At 40.2% G+C, this 25,827-nt stretch overlaps 1 long non-coding RNA gene across 1 annotated transcript in view; it reads right to left on the bottom strand.

Moving 5' to 3' along the window:
* Positions 1–4,306: 4,306 nt before the first annotated feature.
* The window catches only part of LOC146867063 (uncharacterized), a 51,370-nt gene continuing 29,849 nt past the window's right edge, over positions 4,307–25,827 (bottom strand). The window contains exons 3-6 of the long non-coding RNA XR_014966060.1: positions 7,428–7,491; positions 7,123–7,317; positions 6,158–6,543; positions 4,307–4,401 (exon numbers count right to left, since the gene is read on the bottom strand). This is a non-coding gene — a long non-coding RNA (uncharacterized LOC146867063). The remainder of the gene's footprint in view (positions 4,402–6,157; positions 6,544–7,122; positions 7,318–7,427; positions 7,492–25,827) is intronic.

Genomic DNA, 25,827 nt, shown 5'->3' on the forward strand with positions numbered 1-25,827 from the left:
CAGCGCGATTCATGTGACATTGAGCCTCTGAAGAAGTGAATATATCACGAAACGCGTCAGGCTCGTACGCTGATGCTTTTATCGCCTGGACTTTTCCTGACTGCAGCCTTCGCCCAATTAATGAGCAAATTACATATACCTTTGTGAGTTTTCCTTCGTTGGAGGCAACTCTTTTTGTTTGGATTAGTACGGCCGTGCCTGGCCGAGGAAGAAACCCGCCGTGTCAAAACGGACCCTTGCATCGCCAGGCTGACGAATGCGAATGGGCGAGGTGTTTGTGGGACGATGACAACAAGGTGCAGCAGTGCAAAGACAGCAATTTTGAGCAACCCACTGGGGAAATAATTATGTTTCATGACTGAATCCCGCGCCAGCTCACTGCAGTAAGATGTGTTACACTACAGATCCCAGAAAGCCATAGAAATGGCCACACCCACAGAGGGCTGGTTATCGTATTTAAAACAGTGGCACCTGTGGCAGGGCGAATCATGTGACATCGAGCCTCTGAAGAAGTGAATATATCACGAAACGCGTCAGGCTCGTACGCTGATGCTTTTATCGCCTGGACTTTTCCTGACTGCAGCCTTCGCCCAATTAATGAGCAAATTACATATACCTTTGTGAGTTTTCCTTCGTTGGAGGCAACTCTTTTTGTTTGGATTAGTACGGCCGTGCCTGGCCGAGGAAGAAACCCGCCGTGTCAAAACGGACCCTTGCATCGCCAGGCTGACGAATGCGAATGGGCGAGGTGTTTGTGGGACGATGGCAACAAGGTGCAGCAGTGCAAAGACAGCAATTTTGAGCAACCCACTGGGGAAATAATTATGTTTCATGACTGAATCCCGCGCCAGCTCACTGCAGTAAGATGTGTTACACTACAGATCCCAGAAAGCCATAGAAATGGCCACACCCACAGAGGGCTGGTTATCGTATTTAAAACAGTGGCACCTGTGGCAGGGCGAATCATGTGACATCGAGCCTCTGAAGAAGTGAATATATCACGAAACGCGTCAGGCTCGTACGCTGATGCTTTTATCGCCTGGACTTTTCCTGACTGCAGCCTTCGCCCAATTAATGAGCAAATTACATATACCTTTGTGAGTTTTCTTTCATTGGAGGCAACTCTTTTTGTTTGGATTAGTACGCCCGTGCCTGGCCGAGGAAGAAACCCGCCGTGTTAAAACGGACCCTTGCATCGCCAGGCTGACGAATGCGAATGGGCGAGGTGTTTGTGAGACGATGGCAACAAGGTGCAGCAGTGCAAAGACAGCAATTTTGAGCAACCCACTGGGGAAATAATTATGTTTCATGACTGAATCCCGCGCCAGCTCACTGCAGTAAGATGTGTTACACTACAGATCCCAGAAAGCCATAGAAATGGCCACACCCACAGAGGGCTGGTTATGGTATTTAAAACAGTGGCACCTGTGGCAGCGCGATTCATGTGACATCGAGCCTCTGAAGAAGTGAATATATCACGAAACGCATCAGGCTCGTACGCTGATGCTTTTATCGCCTGGATTTTTCCTGACTGCAGCCTTCGCCCAATTAATGAGCAAATTACATATACCTTTGTGAGTTTTCTTTCGTTGGAGGCAACTCTTTTTGTTTGGATTAGTACGGCCGTGCTTGGCCGAGGAAGAAACCCGCCGTGTCAAAACGGACCCTTGCATCGCCAGGCTGACGAATGCGAATGGGCGAGGTGTTTGTGGGACGATGGCAACAAGGTGCAGCAGTGCAAAGACAGCAATTTTGAGCAACCCACTGTGGAAATAATTATGTTTCATGACTGAATCCCGCGCCAGCTCACTGCAGTAAGATGTGTTACACTACAGATCCCAGAAAGCCATAGAAATGGCCACACCCACAGAGGGCTGGTTATCGTATTTAAAACAGTGGCACCTGTGGCAGCGCGATTCATGTGACATCGAGCCTCTGAAGAAGTGAATATATCACGAAACACGTCAGGCTCGTACGCTGATGCTTTTATCGCCTGGACTTTTCCTGACTGCAGCCTTCGCCCAATTAATGAGCAAATTACATATACCTTTGTGAGTTTTCTTTCGTTGGAGGCAACTCTTTTTGTTTGGACATATATATATATATATGTATGTATGCATGTATGTATGCACTTTTTAGGTCAGCTCCTATCTTGAAGTTTGGGGGTGATTCGTCAAGTGGAGGCTGAGAAAAAAGGGGGGTCCTAAAACGCGTTTTCCCCATGTTAATTTCCATAGGAGATTTTGTGACGAGCTACAGCCCGAACTGCTGAACGGAATTACCCCAAAATTTGGCAGAAAGGTAGAGCTTGGTTTAGAAAGTGACCTTTTTTTAAATGGTGTAAATCCGTTCAGTAGTTTTTGAGAAATTAAAAAAATAACAATGAAAAAATCAATTTCCCATAGGAAACTTTGTGCAAGGCTATAGATGAAGCTACTGAACGGAATTACCCCAAATTTGGCACAAAGGTAGTGCCTGGGTCAGAAAGTGACCTTTTTTTAAATGGTGTAAATCCATTCAGTAGTTGCTGAGAAATTAGAAAAATAAAAGTGTTGATATCTGGGCGGAGCCTAAATCCTGTGCACGAACTTCACTGTGATTGGCTGCCAACACTCCAAACCAGGAAGTGTTGGCAGCCATCTTGTGGCTCGGTATAAGCGAGTCGCTATAAAACAGAGAAACAAAGGTAGAAAACAAGAGGAGGGGGCAGAGTAGAAACATCCTGACCCCCAGACGGACTCCAGGGCACCCCAATTTTTTTTTAAATCGGCGTCATTCGTGCTGGGGTCGCGGGTTCCCGTGTTTTATTTTAATGAGACCCCGGGGTGGGTAGGTCCCGTGGGCATTTCTTAAACAATAATAGCGGGGGCTTGCTGGGGCTGCGGGTGCCCACTGGGGTCCCCATAGTCTCTGGGCTTCACTCATGTTGTGAGGGGGGTTGTGCGGCCCCCCTCCTGAAGCTCTCCATCTGCTTATAACTTTGACGTCGTTTGACGATTCTTTATGAAATTTTCCAAAACGTTTCTCTTTTTTGATAAGCTCCTATTTTGAAAGTTTAGGGGTGATTGGTCAAAGGGGGGCTGAGAAAAAAGGGGGGTGTGGAAACGTGTTTTAGAAACTTTAGACAAAGCTACAGGTCAAACTGCTGAACGGAATTACGCCAAATTTGGCAGGGAGAAAGGTCTTGGTCCAGAAAGCGCAGTTTTGTTGAAATGGTGTAAATCTGTTCAGTTGTTTTTGAGATAATAAAGGGGAAAAAAAATATATATATATATATATCCGGTCGGTGCCTTACTCCCGAGCACAAGCTTGCCTCTGATTGGCTGCTAACACTTGAAACCAGGAAGTGTTAGCAGCCATCTCGTGCCTTGCATCGAGTGAAAATATAAAAGAAAGGTTCCGGGGGCAATTTAATATAGCGGTGCTCTGTGTAATGATGATTTGGACGCAGAGAAGGTTTAAGATTTATTAACTATAAAGGAGAAACAGGTGAGCGCCAGGCAGCACAACTTCCACTCAAGGACACTAGTAGTAAGATAACCCTTTCACGCTCCCTGTGCCCAACATCACCACTTCGGAGGTATGCTTTTAGAAGCCAGTCCGTCGGCTCGCAGCCGTCTACCTCTGCGAGCTACTACGCTGCTGTTCCTTTGGGAGCGGACGGCTCATAGTTCTGCCTCTATGAGTCGAGCGGACGGGCCGCAGTTGTCCCTCTGTGAGCCTGGGTATGAACTTTTCATAAGTCTTACTATATGAGCATTGAAAAGCCATTTTGTGATTCAGTCCGTCAGCTGGCATCTGTCCAAGGCATTTCTGAAAACATACCAGAGCTCTGTTTGTGAGAAATACCCCTTTCACGCTGCCTGTCCCTACATCAGCAGGTAACGCACCCTCTTCCCACATCACTAGCATACCGTCAACAACCTTCTTGGGCCTGCAAGTCTCCCTCTGCGAACCACTGGTGGGCTCGCAGCTCTTCCGGTGCGACTTCTCGGGCCCGCACGTTTACGAACCAGGCCGCCGGTTTGCAGGTCTCTGAGAGGAGATGCAATGGAGGCAACGATGATGCAGGTCAGACACCCAACAGTACTCCGACATCCCCCAGCAGCAGCTGCTTGTCCGCCATCCCCGCTCACCCCCACAAACAAATGTGACAGGAAGGTTTTTAAATGTAGAGCCTAACAAATCGGCTGGTGTTGCAGTTTTAATAAAAAAGATGTTTGTGAGGTTGGACAAATAAGAATCTTAGTCATGTATGGATATACATATAAAACATTTTATTAAAACAAAACAACAACAAATAAAACTGTGTGTAAAATATTTTATTAAAAGAAAAACAACAATAAATAAAACTATGTACAGCCATAGCGTGTCATCCCTCGACAATTTGTGAATCACAGCCTGCAAGGCAAAAAGAAAAAGAAGATGGTATGTTATGCGTCCAGCAAAGGAGAGAGAAAGAGAGGAAGAGTGAGATACAAGGAAGATAGAAAGAGAGAAACAGTGTGAGAGAGAGGAAGAGAGAGAAAGAGTGAGAGAGAGGAAGAGAGAGAGCGAAAGAGAAAGAGAGAGAGGAAGACAGAAAGAAAGAGTAAGACAGAGAGAGCGAAAGAGAGAGATACAAGGAAGAGAGAAAGAGAGAAACAGTGTGAGAGAGAAGAGAGAGAGTGAAAGAGAGAGAGAGGAAGACAGAGAGAGAAAGAGAGGAGAGAGAGAAAGAGTGAGAGTGAGAGAGAGGAAGAGAGAAAGAGTGAAACAGTGTGAGAGAGAGGAAGAGAGAGAGAGGAAGAGAGAGGGAGAAAGAGTGAGAGAGAGGAAGAGAGAGAGACAAAGAGTGAGAGAGGAAGATAGAAATATTAATTAAGAAAGAAAGAAAGAGTGAGATACAAGGAAGAGAGGAAGAAACAGTGTGAGAGAGAGGAAAAGAGAGACAAACAGTGTGAGAGTGAGGGAGAGAGAGAGGAAGTGAGAGAAAGAAAAAATGAGAGAGAGAGGAAGAGACAGAGAAAGAGAGAAAGTGTGAGAGAGAGAGAAAGGAAGAGATGGAGAGGGAGTGTTGACACTGGAGAAAATCTTCGCAGTTCACATTTGTGTCACCGGTGTGTCTCCAACCACGTGCCGGGACATACTGCACACTCAAGTTTAGTTATCTGAAAGATAGTATAGAATTAGTAATTGCAGACTATATACAACTGCACACACGTAATTCTGTGTTTCGGCTCTGTGCACCAAGGCTGCTGCATCCCATCCACTTCCACTGCCCAGAGGTATCTAACTGCCGCTGCGCACCCAGGGCCATATTATCAAGAACGTCGATAACATTATCGCCACTTTAGCGGCAGGAAACTGCTGCAAAAGCGGCGAATAGGGACTTGATAATATGCCCTTGTGAATTCCCATAGAAGCCCAGGTTTGATGTCCTTCACACCAGAACCTGGGCTTCTATGGTATTTCTCAAGGGCATATTATCAAGCCACTTATTGCCGCTTTAGCGGCAGTTTCCTGCCGCTAAAGCGGAGATAATGTTATCGTCGATCTTGATATTATGGTCCCCAGTTTGCTATAGGCCATAAAGTTGCACTGCCCGGAGGTGTATAACAGTCACTATGCACCCAGGCTGTTGCACCACATGCACTCCCACTATCCGGAGCTAACTGCCTGCCGCTGCGCATCCAGGCTGCTGCACCCCATCAACTCCCACTGGCTGGAGGTGAGTGCCCGCTGATGCGCAAACAAGCCTCTCTGTGTTAGGGTTTGTCGTAAAAATCACGCTCAACCTCATGCAGAGTCTTAATGAATGAATACCGATTATGTAGATCCAATACGAAAGTGCCTTTCATGTGTATTCCAGAAATCTTTGCTAAAATTATTGTTTTAAAAAATCACACCATTGATTGTAAAAAGAAGAAAAGGTGTTTATGTTTCTTTTGTATTCGTGTATTATTATTTGTACTTTGCCAATGCTTATTTGCAAGATTAAGCTTGTGGAGCACACTCGGTATGCAGCATGGACGAGTCATGTTGACGTTTCAGACAGTTGGTCCATGTGCTACACGTGTTATTCCTTTCGCATCTAAGCAACCCCACCCTCCTGAAAATCTATTTAAACCCCAAGCGAACTAAAGCACACGCTTACGCTCGTTATTGCTTCACTCACCTGGAGTCTGCAGCCCTTCGTCGGTCGGAGTTCCCTCTTCCGTCATCCTGGCATCTCCTACGCGCTGAGCAGCCTTTCCGGTCCAACCTGATTAATCTTCCCCTTCTCAGCAAAGGAAACCTGTTCTCGTCGTTCCGGTCCCGTTTTTTAAAGGCGCCTCGACCTGAAAAAAGGAAAGTAAGTTAGCGGTCACGAAAAGGACGTGCAGAAGATTACAGTAAGTCTTTTATTTATTATTTTGGAAACGAAAGAGAAAACGACTTTGGACAAACGAACAAAGGTCATTACTGAGGATTTTGAAAGTCAAGCAAGGCACGCTAAGATACAAACAGTACTTATCTTTTTTTAGACAATTCGTCTTCTTGGCAAAGATCAATCCAATGGACCTATATAAAGAACAGAAGAACATTCTCAGGTGAAATAAGGTGTTTTTATGAAACAAAGCATAATTTCTTTTCAGTAAGTGTACAACAGGCGCCAGATCTCATACTCTTTGGTTGATGTAGTAATAATAGAACATCTGTGCTAAAGTGTGTTTATTTCTTTTACAGAAAGGGTAAATCGCTCTAAATTTTGCAATTATACGAATGACAATCTGGTGGAGGCAAGACCAGAATAAAGAGGTATCGCGATTCATTGTATAGCCTGGAGATAATTGGAGATGTTAGGTTCTAATATCATATGCTAATGTTATGATTTGTTGGTTTTTTTTGTCTGACATTAGAGATACAGTCCATAGACGTCTGGTCATCCACAGCAGATAAAATCTGGAAACTGGATTGTTTCTCTCTGTTTATTATTTTGTCCCAATTCCCCCTTCCCTTAGGATTTTGCTCCTGGTAAGCTGTGCTTACGAATTCAGTTTTCCAGATGCAAGTTCTTGGGGGTAGCTGAGACCAATCCTCTCATCTCTCAAGTTGAACGTCCTGGATTTCAGGTGAGTGAAGGTCTGACACTCTGCTCACCTTCCGCCACCGGCGTGTGTCGAAGAGAGTCGACCACGTGCCGAAGGAACCTCCTCAGTCTCAGTACACGCGGTAAACGGAGCTCACAATTCATAATGGGTGTTGATTGCCAGGATGGCAACGCAACATCGCAGGTTCTACACGTGTTCAGCTCTGGTGGTGTTCGGGGGGGGACGTCAATTTGTGAATCAGAGTCTGTTAAAAGCAAGATAAGATAGTGCGTCATGCATCCATCAAAGGAGAGAGGAAGAGAGAGAGAGAGAAAGAGGGAGAGAGTGACACTGGAGAAAATCTTCGCAGCTCACCTTTGTGTCACCAGTGTGTCTCCAACCACGTGCCGGGACATAGTGCACCCTCAAGCTCCCACATCTGAAAGATAGTACAGAATTAGTAATTGTAGGAAAGACAAGTATGCAGGAATGAAAAGACAGACACTGTAATTCTCTTGATGTGGTTTAATCCTTAGAACATGTTTTGTAAGCAGCAAGTATAAAGCAAGAATGACTGAACCCCCGTTAACTTCTACCTCCCAACTTTCTCACATTCAAAACATAACATTCCCAAAGTGACGCGAGCCAGCCATGAGCTGTGAGAGGAATGTCACGCTTGTGTCTGCATGCTTCGATGCTCCCAACACACCTTACCTCTTTAAAAAAAGAGAAAGGAAAGTTCGTCAAAATTTGATTGTAAATTTAAGGGTACAAAGTATGAAAAAAGAAATACTCAACTAATTAGCTACAGATGTGGGAGCGATGGACATTTGGCCGACTGTAAAAACTGTCCTGCTATTGGAAAACTTGTTCAAAATGCAATAAGAAAGGGTAATGGCAGGGTATATACGACTGCGTACGCCTAAATCGCTGTGCAGCCTTTCTGCATCCAGGCTGCTGCACCCCATCCACTCCAGCTGCCCAGAGGTATCTGCCCGCCGCTACGCACCCAGGCCTCACTGCTCACCTTTTCGCGGTCACGGCACCCTCCACATGCTGCTCTGATCTGGAAGGTAATAGGTCTCACATTGGGTACTGAGTCTTGATATGGCTATGGCAGAGGACATACTAGTGCACCTATCATCATTGCAGGTTTTGCACCCGCTCAGTGCTTGCGGTGCTACTAACTCAGTGAAAAGTGAGGCCATGTACTCTAAACTCTAAAATGGCGTAGTGCACGTGCGTCCAGTCTTTTATATTAGCAGGGTCACGTGTCCTGTGACGCCTGTGCTGGATGGGTGTGGTGTGGGTGTATCTTAGATGTGAGGAAGTGGTAGTGTTGCCAGATTGGGCTAGATCACGCACAATTGGGCTATATTTTTCTAGATGTGTGATAAAATGTTGGTTTGTGCTAGTGGCCAGATTATAAATATATATACAATGCTCCAGCAAAGTAGTATGTTAAAGCGCTTTATTAGACAAATATTTACTTGGCATACTGCTGCAACATCCAATACATTCACAGCCTGCTTGATGCTGTCCCTGCCCCTCCTTCCCTAAAGTAGCAATATTGGGCTAGTTTGGGCTACTTTTTAGTTGGCTTTGGGCTATAGAAAGCTTAACTAAAATGGCATAGTGCATGTGCGCCCGGTCTTTTATATTAGCAGGGTCATGCGTCCTGTGACGCCTGTGCTGGATGGGTGTGGTATGGGTGTTTACCAGCCATGAGGGAGTGGCTGTGGCAATGCTGGCGTCCGTGTTGGAGTGCTACCGTCACCCGGGTTGCAAAAGCCAAAGTGTCACTCTGTGAGCCAAGTCCCACAACATGGCCAACATGGAAGGTACAGGGAATTACTGACCCTATGTTCATCCATAGTTCCACACAAGAAAGATGATGACATGAGATATCTGTGTAGATATGAATGTTTATTGCACATTCAGTGGAGTGTTGCAGCTGTAGCAATACAGGGCCATGGAAAGTTGAAGTTTCAGTTTTTGGCACATGGAGGGCAGCCAATTAGAGACAAGGTCGTTGTCGGAGTTAGGCTGCGCCAACATATGTACTTATAGAATCACTCTGACGATCTTCACGTGCTTATAAATTCAGTATACACTCTCCTAGCAGTACTCTAATGATGCAGTCTCTGAGTTCGTATTTGTATAATGACCGAGACAAAGTTACATAACTAAAGTTTTCCCCCACTGTCAAAGGTAAGATGGTTGCATACGCTGTCCAGAGCACTCTGTACTGTGGTAGGGCCTAGGGGCAGCATGTTGCATTCATAATGAACACACGGACACAGATAGATAGTGGAACTGGGTACGGGCATGTGTGCTCAACTCCTTTTTATTAACAGGGTCACATGTCCAGTGACGTCTGTGGTGGATGCATGTGGGGTGATTGTAAGCCAACCCTCTGTGAATGGTTGGTGGTGACAACAAGCACAACAGTAATCATTGGATCAGACACAGAGATTCAATCATAAAGGGTCAATGATTTGTGCTGCACTAAGGTACGGGTACCAGATATGAAATCATACAGAAAAGATTCTATCATAAAGGGTTCATGACTTGTGATACACTGAGGTAGGACAGCAGATGTGAAATTATACACAAAATATTGTATCAGAAAGGGTGCATGAGTTGTGCTGAACTGAGGTGGGGCATCAGAAGCATTCAGCATGTGCGCAGTCAACAATGGTGCGTGGTCCGGGGGGGCCGCACTGGGAGCAATGTCTCTTGCCTATTGGACTGCGTCATCTGCTATTGCGACTCGATGTGAATTGTGAGCCCTGCTGTTCACAGTGTAGGTGGTTGGAACAAAAGATGAAACATTTATGAAATACACTGTCGAAATATGTAGGTTTCAGGGACGTTATAGTTCAAATTCTGAGCTCTGCTGTCCGCAGTGTAGACTGCCATTCAGTGTTCGTTTGGACTTGCAAGATGAATTTGGTCATTATAGTAAAGCTATAACTGACATAAAACAAGTTCTTGAAGCAAGGATACTAAAAGGATATTGTGTAGATTTGAGGGACGTCATACTTAGTTGGTATTTTCACCAGAACCTACTTTAAACTTTGTTATTTCTTTTTGAAACTTCACATCACTATTATCTTCCATCTCTTCTTCAATACGTACCCTTTTCAAACTGTTATTTTCTGTACACTTCTCTTGACTAGCAAAGAAACGTAACTCTATATCATCACAAACTTGTTTTATATCATTTATATTAAAACTCAATTTCGTGCTGCAGCAAGACCTAGACGTATCCAGATGATTCCTCTTGACTTTGAATATAAACTTGTAGATGTCTATCAATCCGAACATTAGTAGGATTTCATTTCTCGATGTGAAAGCATCTTCAAGATGAAGCTGTACAATTTTTTGATAAGTATATTCTCCTGTGAAATTTCTTCCCACATTTCTTTCAATTCTATCTTCTCAGACTTGGTAATATATGACGTGACGCAGCGAGAAACAGCAATTCAGTTATCTGCAACATATTGTATGTCCATATTTGCATTCCACATCTTCAAAATCACTGGATTGTAATCATTAATGTACTTCGATTGTTCTGTTCTTTTTATATTATAAGTATTTTTGGGTGATTTTCGAGCGATAGGATGCCTCACTGCTGACATAAAACTATTCACTCTTTCTTGCGATGACTTATGGTGCACTGAGTTATTAGTACCTTTGGTGCTCAGTGTGTACGTAACCTGCGATGATGCGTGGTCCAGGGGGGCCGCACTCGGACCAATGTATTTTGTCTATTGAATTCTGCCTCAATATGGCCACATGGCGATGACTTATCGTGCACTGAGTTAGTAGTACCTTTGGTACTGAGCGGGTACGTAACCTGCGATGATGCATGGTCCGGGAGGGCTGCATTCGGAGCAATGTCTGTTGTCTATTGAATTCTGCCTTAATAAGGCCACGTGGCGATGAGTTATGGTGCACTGAGGTAGTAGTACCTTTGACGCTCAGCGTGTACGTATCCTGCGATGATGCGTGGTCCGGGGGGCCGCACTCGGACCAATGTCTTTTGAATTCTGCCTTAATAAGGCCACGTGGCGATGACTTGTGGTGCACTGAGTTAGTGGCACCTGAAGTACTCAACGTGTGTGCAGCCTGTGATGATGCATGGTCCGAGAGGGCCACACTGGGAGCAATGTATTTTGCGTACTGCACTGCGTCATCTGCAATCGCTACTCAATCTGAATTGTGAGGCCTGCTATCCGCAGTGTAGATCGAAGGCAGTAGTCTGTACAGACATAAGTCTGCGGTGCTGTGCCGCTGGGTTCGCAGGAGGCCTGTGTTGAAAAGACCCGCGGTCATGGCGGCAGCCACGTGGCAGGGTGAGGCCTGCCGCTCTGGCAGACGTGTTGGCCTTCACAGTTCACAAGTGAACCACGCCAAGAGCCCCGGCTTATTTATTTATACTCCTATGCTGGAGTGGCGTTCGTTGGACGACCCCACTGCACTTCCGCTTCCAGGGGAAGACAACACAGCTACATGTCTGAGATCATCCCCACTGCCTGAGGTAACATGGTTGTGTCTATTGTGCACAACACTACAAGCACCAGCAGTATATATGCAGATGGAAAGGTTTATGATCTGTATAGTGAGGTCTGTCCAGCACAACAACGCTACACTTGGTATTGTGTGCATTATTATTATTGATGGGTGAGTTGCGTCCTTCACACATACTTGGTTGCCATATCTGGCAACATTCAAGTATGGTGTGGCTGAGGGACCATGCCAATTTTGGAAGGTCCACTGTCCTGTTCTGCGCTGCCTCGGTGGTAGCAGGGAGGGGGGTGGTCCAGGGGGACGTCCTGAGGCTGGTGGCACTGCATGTTGTGGCCTTCATGGGTGTTTGAGCTGCGTGATCAGTAACTCTATGACATATGTTGCACTTCAGATGTGATTCTGCGCTACGATCCCTTTCACATTGTAGTTAGTCGTCCTGGTTTACACCAATAAAATGCAGATGTTAGATTATACTGCAAACGTGGCTTATTCCCTGTTTTTGGATCGCAACAGAGATTTGGCTGCTCATTGAAAATATTGGGAACTGGTGCTTTTGTGTTAATTTTTGTACGGGGTCGTCTACTCTGTATATTATTACCGCTAGTTGTTGTTCTCATTTGTGACAAATTCTTTTTTGTTGAAGATATTGCTGGAAAACTGGAGACATTGGCTGTTTTCACTAGGTTATCAATAAAGTGATAATTTAAAATCACTGAAAAAACTATAGGTTTAAAGAAGAAAATAATTAGAAATTAGAATTTAAAAAACCTTTGAAATTCACTGAAAAAACCATAGGTTTCAGGGACGTTATAGTTACAAATTAGCATTTAAAAAACCTTTGAAATTCACTGAAAAAAACATAGGTTTCAGGGACGTTATAGTTAGCTGAACATGTCACTCATAAAAAACCATAGAAATTCCACCGTTATAGTTAGTTGAGCTAACTATAACTTGCGCCCCGGCAATGCACTGCTGATGACATCACATATTACATCATTTATGACATGGTCAGTGACATCACTGATGACATCACTGATGACATCTCAAATGCCATCACTGATGACATCACTAATGACATCATCCACGTGACAATCTGATGCACCTCCTCACACCCTAATATAACCTTTGATACACCCCCTGTAAAATACAGAGTTCCATTTTCAAAACCATTGAGACACCAAAACCAGTTACTACAAACATACTCACTAATTCCTAGGTCTACAGACACATGCACTCATTCACCCATACAACCATTCATAACATGTAGTCACTGATCAATAGAGCACTATCATATGCACTCATGCAGCTATACAGACACTGACACACCACCATTCATCCTACTCACTTATGCACTCATCGTAGTCAGTCATGGAAAGAATGAATCATAGTTCTATTTACTCACCTACACAGTTATACACACACCACCTCATTTATTCATACCGGTACTAACACATACTTACTCTCTTATAAAATCACTAATACAAGTATATACTGATTCATACAGCCACTCTCACAATCCCTGACTCTCACATATAGTCATTTATATACTCCAACTCTCACATACACTGCCTTATACATATGTAGTTACTTGGACATGTACCACTGAGACATCCAACCTTTCACCAACACATCCATACACACACTCACCCGCCCATACAGCTGTTTCCATATGCACTCTTAAACTCATACAGCCAGTGAATCAACCACTCACACATCTATGCACAGAGTCACACACCTCCCACCCACCCACACACACACTCAGTCTTCCATACAAATTCTGAGGCAACCAATCAATAACCCATATAGACACTCATGTAGCTCCTGACCAACACATGCAGCAGCTTACACAAAAACAGACATACTGATACAGACATTCAGACAGTTTAGTCACTAACCCATGCATTCAGTAAGACACATTTAATCACTCACTTATACAGTCAGTCACGCACCTACTAAATCCTTCATCCAGAAAATTCTACATCCAGTTATTCTTCAATACACCTTGGCATATATATAAAACATATTTAAACTTTACAGAAACACACATACACTGGATGATGTCATCAGTGATGTCATCAGTGATGTCATTTGAGATGTCATCAGTGATGTCACTGACCATGTCATGAATGATGTAATATGTGATATCATCAGCAGTGCATTGCGGGGGCGCGTGTTATAGTTAGCTCAACTAACTATAATGGTTGAATTTCTATGGTTGTGTATGAGTGACAAAGTCCAGCTAACTATAACGTCCCTGAAACCTATGGTTTTTTCACTGAATTTCAAAGGTTTTTTAAATGCTAATTTGTAATTATAACGTCCCTGAAACCTATGGTTTTTTTCAGTGAATATATATATATATATATATATATTCAATAAAAAAACCAAAGGTTTCACACACGTTATAGTTAGCTGGACATTTCACTCGTAAAAAACCAATGAAATTCCCCCGTTATAGTTAGTTCAGCTAACTATAACTCGCGCACCCGCAATGCACTACTGATGACGTCACATATTACATCACTCATGACATGGTCACTGACATCACTCATGACATCACTGATGACATCTCAAATGACATCACTGATGACATCACTGATGACATCATCCTTGTGATAGAGTGGCAGACCTCCTCTTCCCCTAATATTACATCCAGTGAATGTGTGTTTTTCTAAAAATTAAATATGTTTTATATATGTATATCTCAAGGTCAATGGAAGAATAAATGGGTATATAAGTGTCTAAATGGATGATTTGTTTTTGAAAAATTGATAGTGTAACTGACTGATTAAGTGTATCATAGTGAATACATGGCTTACTGAGTAATGTTTAAATATGTAAATATCTGTATCAGTCTCTCACTTTGTGTATAAGTGGCTGCATGGGTTGGTGAGTAGCTTCATGGGTGTCTATATAGGTTATTGGTTGTTTGTTTGAGTATCAGTCTGAGTGTCTGCATGGTTTGGTGGGGGGTATTACGTAGTGCATAGGTGCATGAATGAGTGATTCACTCTTTGTATGTGTTGAAGACAGCATGTGTGCAGGATTGTATGGGTGGATGAGTGTGTGTATGGGTGTGTTAGTGAGTGAATGACTGTCTCAATAGTGTCTTTATGAGTAACTACATATCTTTTAAACTAGTATATGTGACTATTGGTGTATATAAGTGAGTATATGTGAGAGTGAGAGATTGAAAGAGTTCCTGTATGAATAAGTATGTGTTTCTATAAGTGATTGTTAAAAAGACTAAGTATGTGTAAGTTTCTGTAGAAGTAAGTGTGGTGGTGTGTGTATAACTGTATATGCAGGTAAACAGATGTTTGATTCTGTATTAGCATGAGTGACTATGTGTGTGAGTAACTCTATGGATGAGTGGCGTTGTGTAACAGGATGTATAGGTGTATGAGTACATATGATGAGTGAGTACATGTATGAGTGACTGTATAGGACTGTTGGTGAATGAGTGGATATGTATGTGGTTCTTAGAATTACTGAAGAGGTGGTTGTAACTGGTATTGGTATGTCCATTGTTTTGAAAATTTTAGTCTCTATTTTTGAATGTGTGTTTCAAAGGTAATATTAGGGGAAGAGGAGGACTGCCACTCTATCACAAGGATGATGTCATCAGTGATGTCATTTGAGATGTCATCAGTGATGTCATGAGTGATGTCAGTGACCATGTCATGAGTGATGTAATATGTGACGTCATCAGTAGTGCATTGCGGGTGCGCGAGTTATAGTTAGCTGAACTAACTATAACGGGGGAATTTCATTGGTTTTTTACGAGTGAAATGTCCAGCTAACTATAACGTGTGTGAAACCTTTGATTTTTTCATTGAATTTCTGAGGTTTTTTAAATGCTAATTCCTAACTATAACGTGTGTGAAACCCATGGTTTTTTCAGTGAATTTGCAAGGTTTTTTAAATGCTAATTCTTATATTTACCTTTTTTTTTTTTTTTTTTTTTTGCAATGTTTTATACATATTTTTATTTTAATTTTCTATCATTTTTTAAAGACTATGGTTAAATTTTAAAAATTCTACAATATATTTTTTATTTTTACCTTTTTTTTAAACTAAACTGGTAAGATTTATTAGTATAACATAGTGTTTTTTAAATTCTCTTTTTTTTTTTTTTTTAGTATTTTTTTAACGTGCGCATACGGTAAGCGCACGGCTTGCTTTTATTACGTTAGATTTCTACGCTGTTTGCGTTCATTTACGCAATTTGCGTAGACTTACGTCACGCGTACGCAGCGCGTAACGCGTACGCTGCACGCGGATGTTACGCGGAAGTGAAGGGGCGTGCCTGTTTTGCGCATGCGCGCGTGCGCGTGTCTTTTTTACGCGCATGCGCACTTTTGCCGTAAGCGCACCGTAAGCGCACCGTAAGCGTAACGTACACGCACGTTGGGTCATGTGATCAAGAAACAACACTTTTGATTGGTTTTTACTACTTTCAGTTCTAGAACTCTCCTACACCACACCCATTCCCCTCATTTCTGCTTGTGATCCCTTAGGAGAAGGAGCTGGGTTGTCTTTGTGATACGATGGCAGAACAGCAGAGCTCTTCTGAGAGTGAGCCTAGCAGCACTACCTTGAGGCAGAGAAGGAGAAAACAAAAGACCTCTTTCATATGGGAGTATTTTTCTTTTCCAGAGGACAAGAAAAAGGTAAATGCACCCTTAGTGACTTGTAAGCTTTGTGGCCGTGTCCTTTCAAGAGGGAATCCCAACAAGAAGTATTCCTTCGGGAATCACACCATGTTGAGACACCTTAAAGATGTACACGGTAGGACACATGCTCGACATACTGAAGGTAACCCTTCAGTAAGTCAACCAAGCACATCCACAGCAGCTCAGCCTGGTCCATCATCTGCAGGGCCGAGTCCATCTTCGGCAGGTCAGGTGAGCCCTTCATCTGTGGGGGAGCATCTCCTTTTTCTATCCTCTGGAAACAAACCATCGGTTTGCGAGGGTTGAAATACGGTGCGCCACTTGTCATGATCTAATTTGTCATAGGGAGACCAGTGTTTCCCTAGTGAACAATAAAATAGATCAGCACATTTGTCGTACCGACTAATATTCCCATTCTTTCTTTCCTCTGTCCCTGCATGAACACAACGGCTCTTGTAAGAGCCAACCTTACCTTTCAACTATTTTTTATATATGTTTTTAAAACTTTTTTTTGATTTTTTTTTTACCGTACGCGCACGGTACGCGTAATTTTTTTTTTTTTTTTTTTTAAAAAACACTAAAAATCAATTATCACATTACAAGATCCATGAGAGACTACAATGAAAAACTGAAAATGTGATTGTGGAGAACTGGAAAAAAGGGACCATGACATTTCTGACTTACCATACCCACTCAAAGATTTATTTATTAATTAAAATGTAATTTTAATTGCTATAAAAATGGTTCAAGTTTTCGTAAATTTTCTATCTCAATCTGAAAAAAAAGAAAAAAGTATTAATATTTAATAAAACATTTTATAATACAGTACACATATTTACATATTTTCAAAAAACAATTTTTTGCCTTTTTTTTGCTGTTTTCAGAATATATTGCATTTCACTATAAATCGTGAAAGCAATTGCATTCATCACTTAACAGCGGGCAAAAAAAAAATAACAATCTCAAAGATTGTTTAAAAAAAGCCCAGAATCTCTTCTCAGTTAAACATAACATTATCGAAATGCAAAATATTATTCATTAAAAATATCATCTAATAACAAAAACAATTTCTAAAAAATACCGTCTGACAATTTTCTTACAGAAGCATAATCTCAAAAATAATATATCTCAAATAAATCCACAAAACATCTAGTTTCCTTTCTTTTAGGCCAAATGTTAATTTTAGAAATTAATTTTTGATTAAATTTCCAACGATAATCCAATAAAATTCCAAAATTTAAATTGTACAGCTGTAACCGATTCTCAATAAAATTTTGGTTTCTGAAACATTAATTAGGATTTAATTAAGTCCACAATACAATTGGATACCTTTCCTTTAGGCCAAATGGTAATTTAAAAAATCTTTTTTGATTAAATTTCCAACGGTAATCCAAGAAAATACAAAAATTTAAATTGTACAGATGTTACCGATTCACTCTAAAATGTTGTTTTCCGAAACATTAATTAAGAATTATATAAGTCCACAATATAATTGGTTACCTTTCCTTTAGGCCAAATGATAATTTTTAAAATCTTTTAATTTGAAAATTCCAATAGTAATCCAATAAAATGGTAAAATTGTTTTGTACAGATCTTGCCAAGTTTCTCTAAAATTTTGGTTTCAGGAAGATTAGATAGGAATTTGCTAAATCAAAAGGCAAACGTTGCTTGAAAATCAATTGTGAATCATTACACATTGTCCAGCCTTTTTCACATTTAAGATAAACTGTGTAATGTCCAGAAGTAACAGTAGGTCCATTATGGAAAATTATTGCAACTGTTACAAAAGTTTTTCCTGAAATTGATAATTGCTGTCCTGTAAACTTCTTTATTAAAGTATCTAATTTTGAACCATCATCTTTACATCGTTGCATCATTAAAATTACATACTGTCCGTATTCCTTTAAAATTAACGTTGAAAACATTTCAGATTTACACTCACTGCATTCCATGCTATGATTAGCATCTTTAACTAATTTAGCAAAAGTGACTGTTTTACACTCTGGCAATGTTAAATAAATAAACCTTTCAGAATCCACATTAGAGCCACATGTATGGAAACAGTTTTCACAACTATGTTCCCATTTATAAGAGAGACCAAACAAATTTTCAATGTGTACCCCTTCTTCTTCCAGTACCTGAAGAAAAAACATCAAAAATTCCTGTGCATCTTGCTGTACATTTTGAGAAAACTGTGTTCGTCCTGAACATACATCTAAAAGTTTTCTAATTTCAGTAGCACTTTCTATTTGAGTTTTATCATTACTCAGCTTTTGAAAAAGGAGGCTCAACTCAGTACAGAATCTTTTTCCCTGATTTACTAATATCTGCTCTTGCAAACTTTCCAGATAAAATATAACATTCAGCACTACATTAGCGTAGCAGTTGACACCAGAGCTATTTTCAAAATGGCAACCTACAACCTCTTCAACATTTACCTTTTTCTTTTTGCTTGCAATGACATCACTCCTCTTTTTTTTCCTCCTCTCTACATCCTCATTACAGATATTCTCAATTCTCCTTTTTCGAGAAACTACACGTTTCTCCAACACAGGATACTGACCTAAATGAGGAGCATAGGTTCTTCTTAATCTATTATACTCCTTTACACAGTTTGTATCTGCACTAACTTTTGAATCATCAAAGTCTATCATGAATAAACCAGATAATGTTTTCACTCGTGACAAAGCTACATAAGCCATACCTTCTTTGAACACAGTTGAACCAATGTTTACAAATGCACAATCTACAGTCAATCCTTGAGACTTGTGAATAGTTACAGCATATGCTAGAGAAAACGGAAACTGTTTCCTTTGAACATATGTCTTTCACAAGCATAAAACGAACTGTACAACGACAAATGTCTATAACTTCTTCTATCTGATCAAATTTTATTTTTAAACATTCAATTACATCTTTTTTCTGATAATTAATAAAACCTACAACTCTTCCCATAGCTCCATTAACTAAACCTTTTTCAACATCCAAATTTCTCCTTAAAAATACTCTACAGTTCATGCAAACATATAGATTTTTTTCTAATCCAGCAGTTTTGGAAATGTTCTTCTCTAGTGAATCCAATTTATTTTTCAGTTTGCCTGTTAATGTGATAGTAATTCTTATATCCTGAATTTTGTCCACTGCTTCCAATTTCCTGATATCTTCCTTTTCCAATTTCAAAAGCTCCTCATTGAATATTGAGCATTCACGTAGAGTTGGCATTAAGCAGATGACACTTTTCTTTTCTGCAATGTTCTTGTATATCTTCTCTGCAACTATTTCTTCCTTTGGAAATAAATTATGTAGCAACCGACTCTGTAATGCTTTTTTACCAGCTTCAGTGAGTACTCCTATTCTCATATCTTTCAGAATACTTCCATATTCTTCATCGTTTGCTTGTCTCATGTTAGTAGTAAGTTCCTTGTACTCAAAGAAGGACCAAATATTAGCATTACCGATGCTTCCCAATGACTTCTTTCAATCTTCATGTGTCACAGTATTAAACACTGGTTGTCCTTTAACTGGAGTAAGCTGTAGAAGATCCCCAAAAACTATGACATGTTTTCCACCAAATAACACGTCATAGTCTCTCTTAAGAATTTGTTGCATTCTTAAATGCACAAAGGCAAGCATTAAGTTTGATACCATGCTCACCTCATCAATAATGAGAACTTGCATCTTCTTCAATACTCTTGAAACTTCCAAGCATGCTTCTCCAGTTAGCCTGTGGTATTGTATTTTGTTCTCATGCTCCACTGGTAACATTAGCAAACGATGTAAGGTGATTCCTTTTATGTTATATGCTGCTAACCCAGTTGGAGCAGTAACCACACAAGACAAAGTTGAATCCGTTTTTTGCTTTAGGTAGTTTCTGATGACTTTTATTAAGAAACTTTTTCCAGTTCCAGCTTGTCCGCTTACATACATCCTGATTGGATGAAATGATGTGCATGAGCACTCTTTTTTTTCATGTAGTAATCCGTGATCAATTTTGTTTGTGATCTCTTCATAAATTTGTTGCTGCTCTTCATTCAGTTGTCTTTCCAAATTTGGTAAGTCTATAAATTCTTCTTGAGCTTGATTCATAGCCATTTCCACTTCATTCATGGCTATTGTAGCTTCATTTTCAACGATTGGTTGTCCTAGGGGATCTTGACTGAGTGTTTCTGAACTTTGGCTGTCTTGAGAACTGTCTCTAGCTACTTCAGCTGCAATTGTAGTTTCCTGTTCAATTTCTTCATTTAACATTTGCACATAAGTTGTGAATGTACTGCATTGTATGCTGTCTTTGCAAGCATTAAAGGAATCTTCATAGCTTTGAAATTCTCCCAGTAGTTCATCCTCTGTACGCCATGGTTTAAACAGCTGTAAAAGAGCCAAGTAGTAAAATTCCTTTTTCTCAGTAGTGTCGCAACTGAGCCTCCTGTGATTTATCAAACTTCCTTTTGTTTGCTTCACCAAACATCCTTCCTCACCAATGACTTTATACTTTCCATTGTTGATGTCTTCTGCGGCTTTCCGTGAATAAATGTAGTTCTGCAGCACTTCATAGAGACACATGTTCTCCAGATGATAACTTCTCTTGGGTTAATATGTGTCCAACATGTTTGATTTCAAAATATCTGTACTTTCTGGGTCATTCTCGGCCAAATATTCAATTTCTCCAACAGATTTCAGTACCCGATTTCTCATTGCTGCAAGGCCTAAACTTGCCCAAATTCTTCTTCTTGATTTAGAGTAGAGACTTGCAGAAGATAACCTATCTGAACATTCGTAGGATCCAATTTCTCGATGCGATAACATCTTTAAACTGAAACTGTACAGCTTCTTACTGACAGTCTTCTTGTGAGAAATCTCTTCCCACATTTCCTTCAATTCTGTTTTTTCTGATTTCGTAATGTAAGACGTTACATATCGAGCAACAGCAATGGAATTGTCAGCTACATACTGTATATCCATGTTAGCATTCCACATGGATAAAATGACTGGGTTGTAGTCATTTATATTTTTTGATTCTTCTTTTCTTTTAAGGTTGTAGGTATTCTTAGGTGATTTTCTTGTAATAGTATGTCTCACAGATGACATAAAACTGTTTACTCTTCCATTTGAAAGAACAGGTCTAGGAAATCCAAATCGACATTTAGTGTAGTATTTATCTTTGCTCTTGTATTTCCGTCGACAGTATTTTCCACACCGATGACTTTGGAAACGTAAAACTTGCTCCTTTAACTTTTTATCTTCTGTGCTTTTTGGTATAGCACATGTTGCATATTCTTCAATGAAAGATAACACTGCTTCATCAGTATCTGTTCCAAACTTTGGGGCATCCTTAATCCACAACAGCATATGAATATGAGGAGCACCTCTTGCCTGGTACTCTTTTCTCCAAAAGAAATCCTCTACTTCTCCAAGAGGTGGATTTTTTTTATTGCAGATGAAGGACATCATAGCCTCAAATCTATGATTGAAATATCTGCAAACATTAACCGGATCCAATGAGCACAGTTCTCCTGCTGTCTTGTATTCGATGTTTTTAATGTTTGAATTTGCCTCTCGTAGAAAATCCAGTAAATCATCCCAAGCGTACTCAGCACAGCTTAGGGTAAGGAACCATGTTGGTGTTCCTAAATTCCGTAACATGCATTTTAATTCACCATGGCGTCGGTACCAATATTCATTTGTCCCACGCTGACAAGCCATCATATTGATCAGTTGTGTTTCCAAATGATCATCTCGGTGCTGCACTTTCTCCATAAAATCCTTAGCAGACACATTTTGTAAATGTACTCCACTTTTTAAAATGTGATTTACTGCATACGACAATGCAGACAAGTCGCTTTCAAATAAAAGATGGAACAAATAAGGAATACTTTGTCGAAATCTGGGATCTTCTGCATATAGTCTTGTAGTTCGATACTCAGAAGCTGGAATCTGTTCTGGACGTTCATCGTATCGTCCTCCTTTTCCTGTAGGAAACAGCTGGGGAAAACATCGAGCTTCCAAGCTCTCCTCCCATACACTCACGGGAGTTCCTTTTGCTTTCTTCATCTGAAACAGATCAATAGTGTCTCCCATAACTTCTTTTGAATGAAGAGGATGTATGCTAAAATGTTCATAAATTTCTTCTTCCTTTGACTTGTCCACTTTTTCAATTTGACCAGTTGGTGTTTCTGTGTCTTCTTGTAAATCTTCTTCTTCTTCTTCTTCTTCTATATAAATTGATTCATACCATTTATTATTTTTTTTCAAATACAAATTTGCTCTTTGTACTTTTCGTACATCCACCAGCTCCTGCCAAATCTTCTTATTCTTTGTAGGTACACCATTAACCAGAATAAGTAATGGTTCACTTTCCAAAGTATCTGCATCAATAGTTTCCATATTTTTTTTCAAATCCAAGGGCAAATACACCACTCTTCCTTTTAAACCTCTCAGTAAATCTGAAGGAGGTAATTTACCAGTTTTTGGCTCCATACGTACTATGGTCTGGAACGGATGAACACATTGAATAAGTATAGACTCATATGTATTTAATTCTCAAAGTTCGGCAGGAATAGCATCCAATTCTAAATTATTATGTACAGCTCTGGTCGGCATTCTATTTTCTTCTAATTTGTTGTAACAGTATTTACAAATACGCTGAACTTCACCCAATTCAAAACAATTTTCAAGAAATATATAGGTGGCAAAATCCTTCCACTTACAATTATCTTCATTTTCACTTTTTCTATAGAGATCAACATACCTGGTTTGTTTTCTATAATGAGTTCTGCGGCAACAAATACAAGTAATATTTGGTCTTTCATTAGAGATTTTTTCAAATTTTGTTATGTGATCATTAAATGTCTTACTTACAAATGGTTCTACATTCTCTTCCACTTCTTCCTCATTTACTGTGTCCTTTTCTGCACTGTCTTGTTCAGGACCAAAACTGAATTTCATCAATAACCTTCTCTACATCTGATACTGACCCACGGAACAGAGCCCTATTCAATTCATCTAACTTTATTGCTGGACTTTTAGCAAAATACAACCGTCTCACAAACTTTCTCATTTCAGTATGATGAACAGCCAGCATCCTAAAATGATGAAAAACACTTTTACACACTTTTCTAGATAGACAAGCCAGAGAATGACCCTGCAAACCAGTATTCTCTCTCACTCGGCATGGATCTAGACTTTGAAGCACCTTAATCTTCTGTTTTACACTTTTTTTACTATATTCTCTTAGAAACTCACGAAATTTATCAATAGATTCCTGACGCACAGTGCAAATACTACTACAATTCCAAGTGTACACTGGGGCTTTAGGACGTCTCCCCATAGCCTCATCTGCCATCACTTGTACCTCATCTCTTGGAACCATTTTCTCCTTCTCCATTATACAACCATTTTTCACTTCGTAAGCACGACCTCTGGTGTCAACTGCATGCAGCAAACTATTACTTTGAAAATAACTCTCTTCATTAAAAAAAGGTTCACTACTTGAACTATGCATCCATTCTCCTAAAAACACTTTACAAAAGTTTGTTCTTTTCACTTCTCTTTTCCTTTTGCTTTGTGATTTCAGTACATTGACCATTTTATCTAATGTACGCATCCTATTCAAAATTAAAATGAATAGTTTCCTTTTTAATTCTAATGCCTTAGCTGCAATGGCTTCAATTTCTTTTTTTCTCTTATAAAATTTTGCCTTTTGCTTATATTTCTTCACATCCTTTATCAAATTGGACATAACTCTTCTCTGAAACATTTTTCTACGTATCTCTTTAAACGCTGTTTTTCTGTTTAAAAAAATCTTTATAGTTTCTGAAGGTATATTTGCATTAACTAAATGCTCAATTTTTTCCTTTTCTTTCCTATTTAAAACATTCTTTCCAGTACAGACATTTTGTGCATTTTTCCTTCTTTTGAAGATGTTCTTTAAAAAATCTTTTGTTTGCTTACCAGAAGACTTTCTTTTTTTCCCAACATGAGCATCTCCAGGTAACTTAGGTCCTCCAGTTGTCTTCAAATATATTTTTTTTTCTGGTTTTTCCTTACTCTTGATTTTGTAGGCATCTTAAATTTTGTTCACTGCTCTTCAGCAATACCTGAAAAAAACTAAAAAAAAAAATCTTTATTTTATTTAAATATATTACTACATTTTTTATGATCTTTTCAAATCTTAAAATACTAAGTACCCCTTTCCTACAAGTGAAAATCACAATAACAACATCACAAATTAAATATCTAAAAACAATTCCTGTGTACACACAGAGTCATGATTTGATATTAGGCCGAAAACTAAATTTCTTTGCCAATTTGAAAGCACACTTCCTACTGTTTTTTTGGCAAGTGATAAGTACTTTTACAATCTGACACATTTCTAATCCACTTTTCAGATTCTCAAAAAAGCACATGTCCAAACAGCTTTTTTAGACCAGCAACATGTGTAACCTGGGTGACTGACTACACTCCAGCAAGGGCAACCAGCCTTAGTGATGGTGAATGTATTTGCATTACTGACTGGAACCTCAAACCCCACTCGGTTGTGAATACTGTGCATGATTCCACAGGATAAGCAACTGGCTGTGTGCTAAGAGTCTGCTTCTGCACCAAAAAAATAGTTCCCCCTTTCCTACTTATGCAACTGTAAAATTACCAGAGCAATACGCAATAAATCTCTGCCTGTAATTCCTCTTTCCACACAGAGTCATGTTTTCATATTAGGCCGAAAACGAAATTTCTTTACCAAATTGAAAGCACACTTACTACTCTTTTTTTTGGCAAGTGATAAGTACTTTTACAATCTGACACATTTCTAATCCACTTTTCAAATTCTCAACAAAGCACATGTCCAAACAGCTTTTTCAGACCAGCAACATGTGTAACCTGGGTGACTGACTTCACTCCAGCAAGGGCAACCAGCCTTAGTGACGCTGAATGTATTTCCATTACTGACTGCAACCTCAAACCCCACTCAGTTGTAAATACTGTGCATGATTCCACAGGATAAGCAGCTGGCTGTGTGCTAAGAGTCTGCTTCTGCACAAAAAAAATAGTTCCCCCTTTCCTACTAATGCAACTGTAAAATTACCAGAGCAATACGCAATAAATCTCTGCCTGTAATTCCTCTTTGCACACAGAGTCATGTTTTCATATTAGACAGAAAACGAAATTTCTTTGCCAATTTGAAAGCACACTTACTACTCTTTTTTTGGCAAGTGATAAGTACTTTTACAATCTGACACATTTCTAATCCACTTTTCAGATTCTCAAAAAAGCACATGTCCAAACAGCTTTTTCAGACCAGAAACATGTGTAACCTGGGTGACTGACTTCACTCCAGCAAGGGCAACCAGCCTTAGTGATGCTGAATGTATTTGCATTACTGACTGCAACCTCAAACCCCACTCGGTTGTGAATACTGTGCATGATTCCACAGGATAAGCAGCTGGCTGTGTGCTAAGAGTCTGCTTCTGCACAAAAAAAATAGTTCCCCCTTTCCTACTAATGCAACTGTAAAATTACCAGAGCAATACGCAATAAATCTCTGCCTGTAATTCCTCTTTGCACACAGA

Source organism: Triturus cristatus, chromosome 1_2 (genome assembly GCF_964204655.1).
Source record: "Triturus cristatus chromosome 1_2, aTriCri1.1, whole genome shotgun sequence".
Taxonomy (NCBI): Eukaryota; Metazoa; Chordata; class Amphibia; order Caudata; family Salamandridae; genus Triturus; species Triturus cristatus.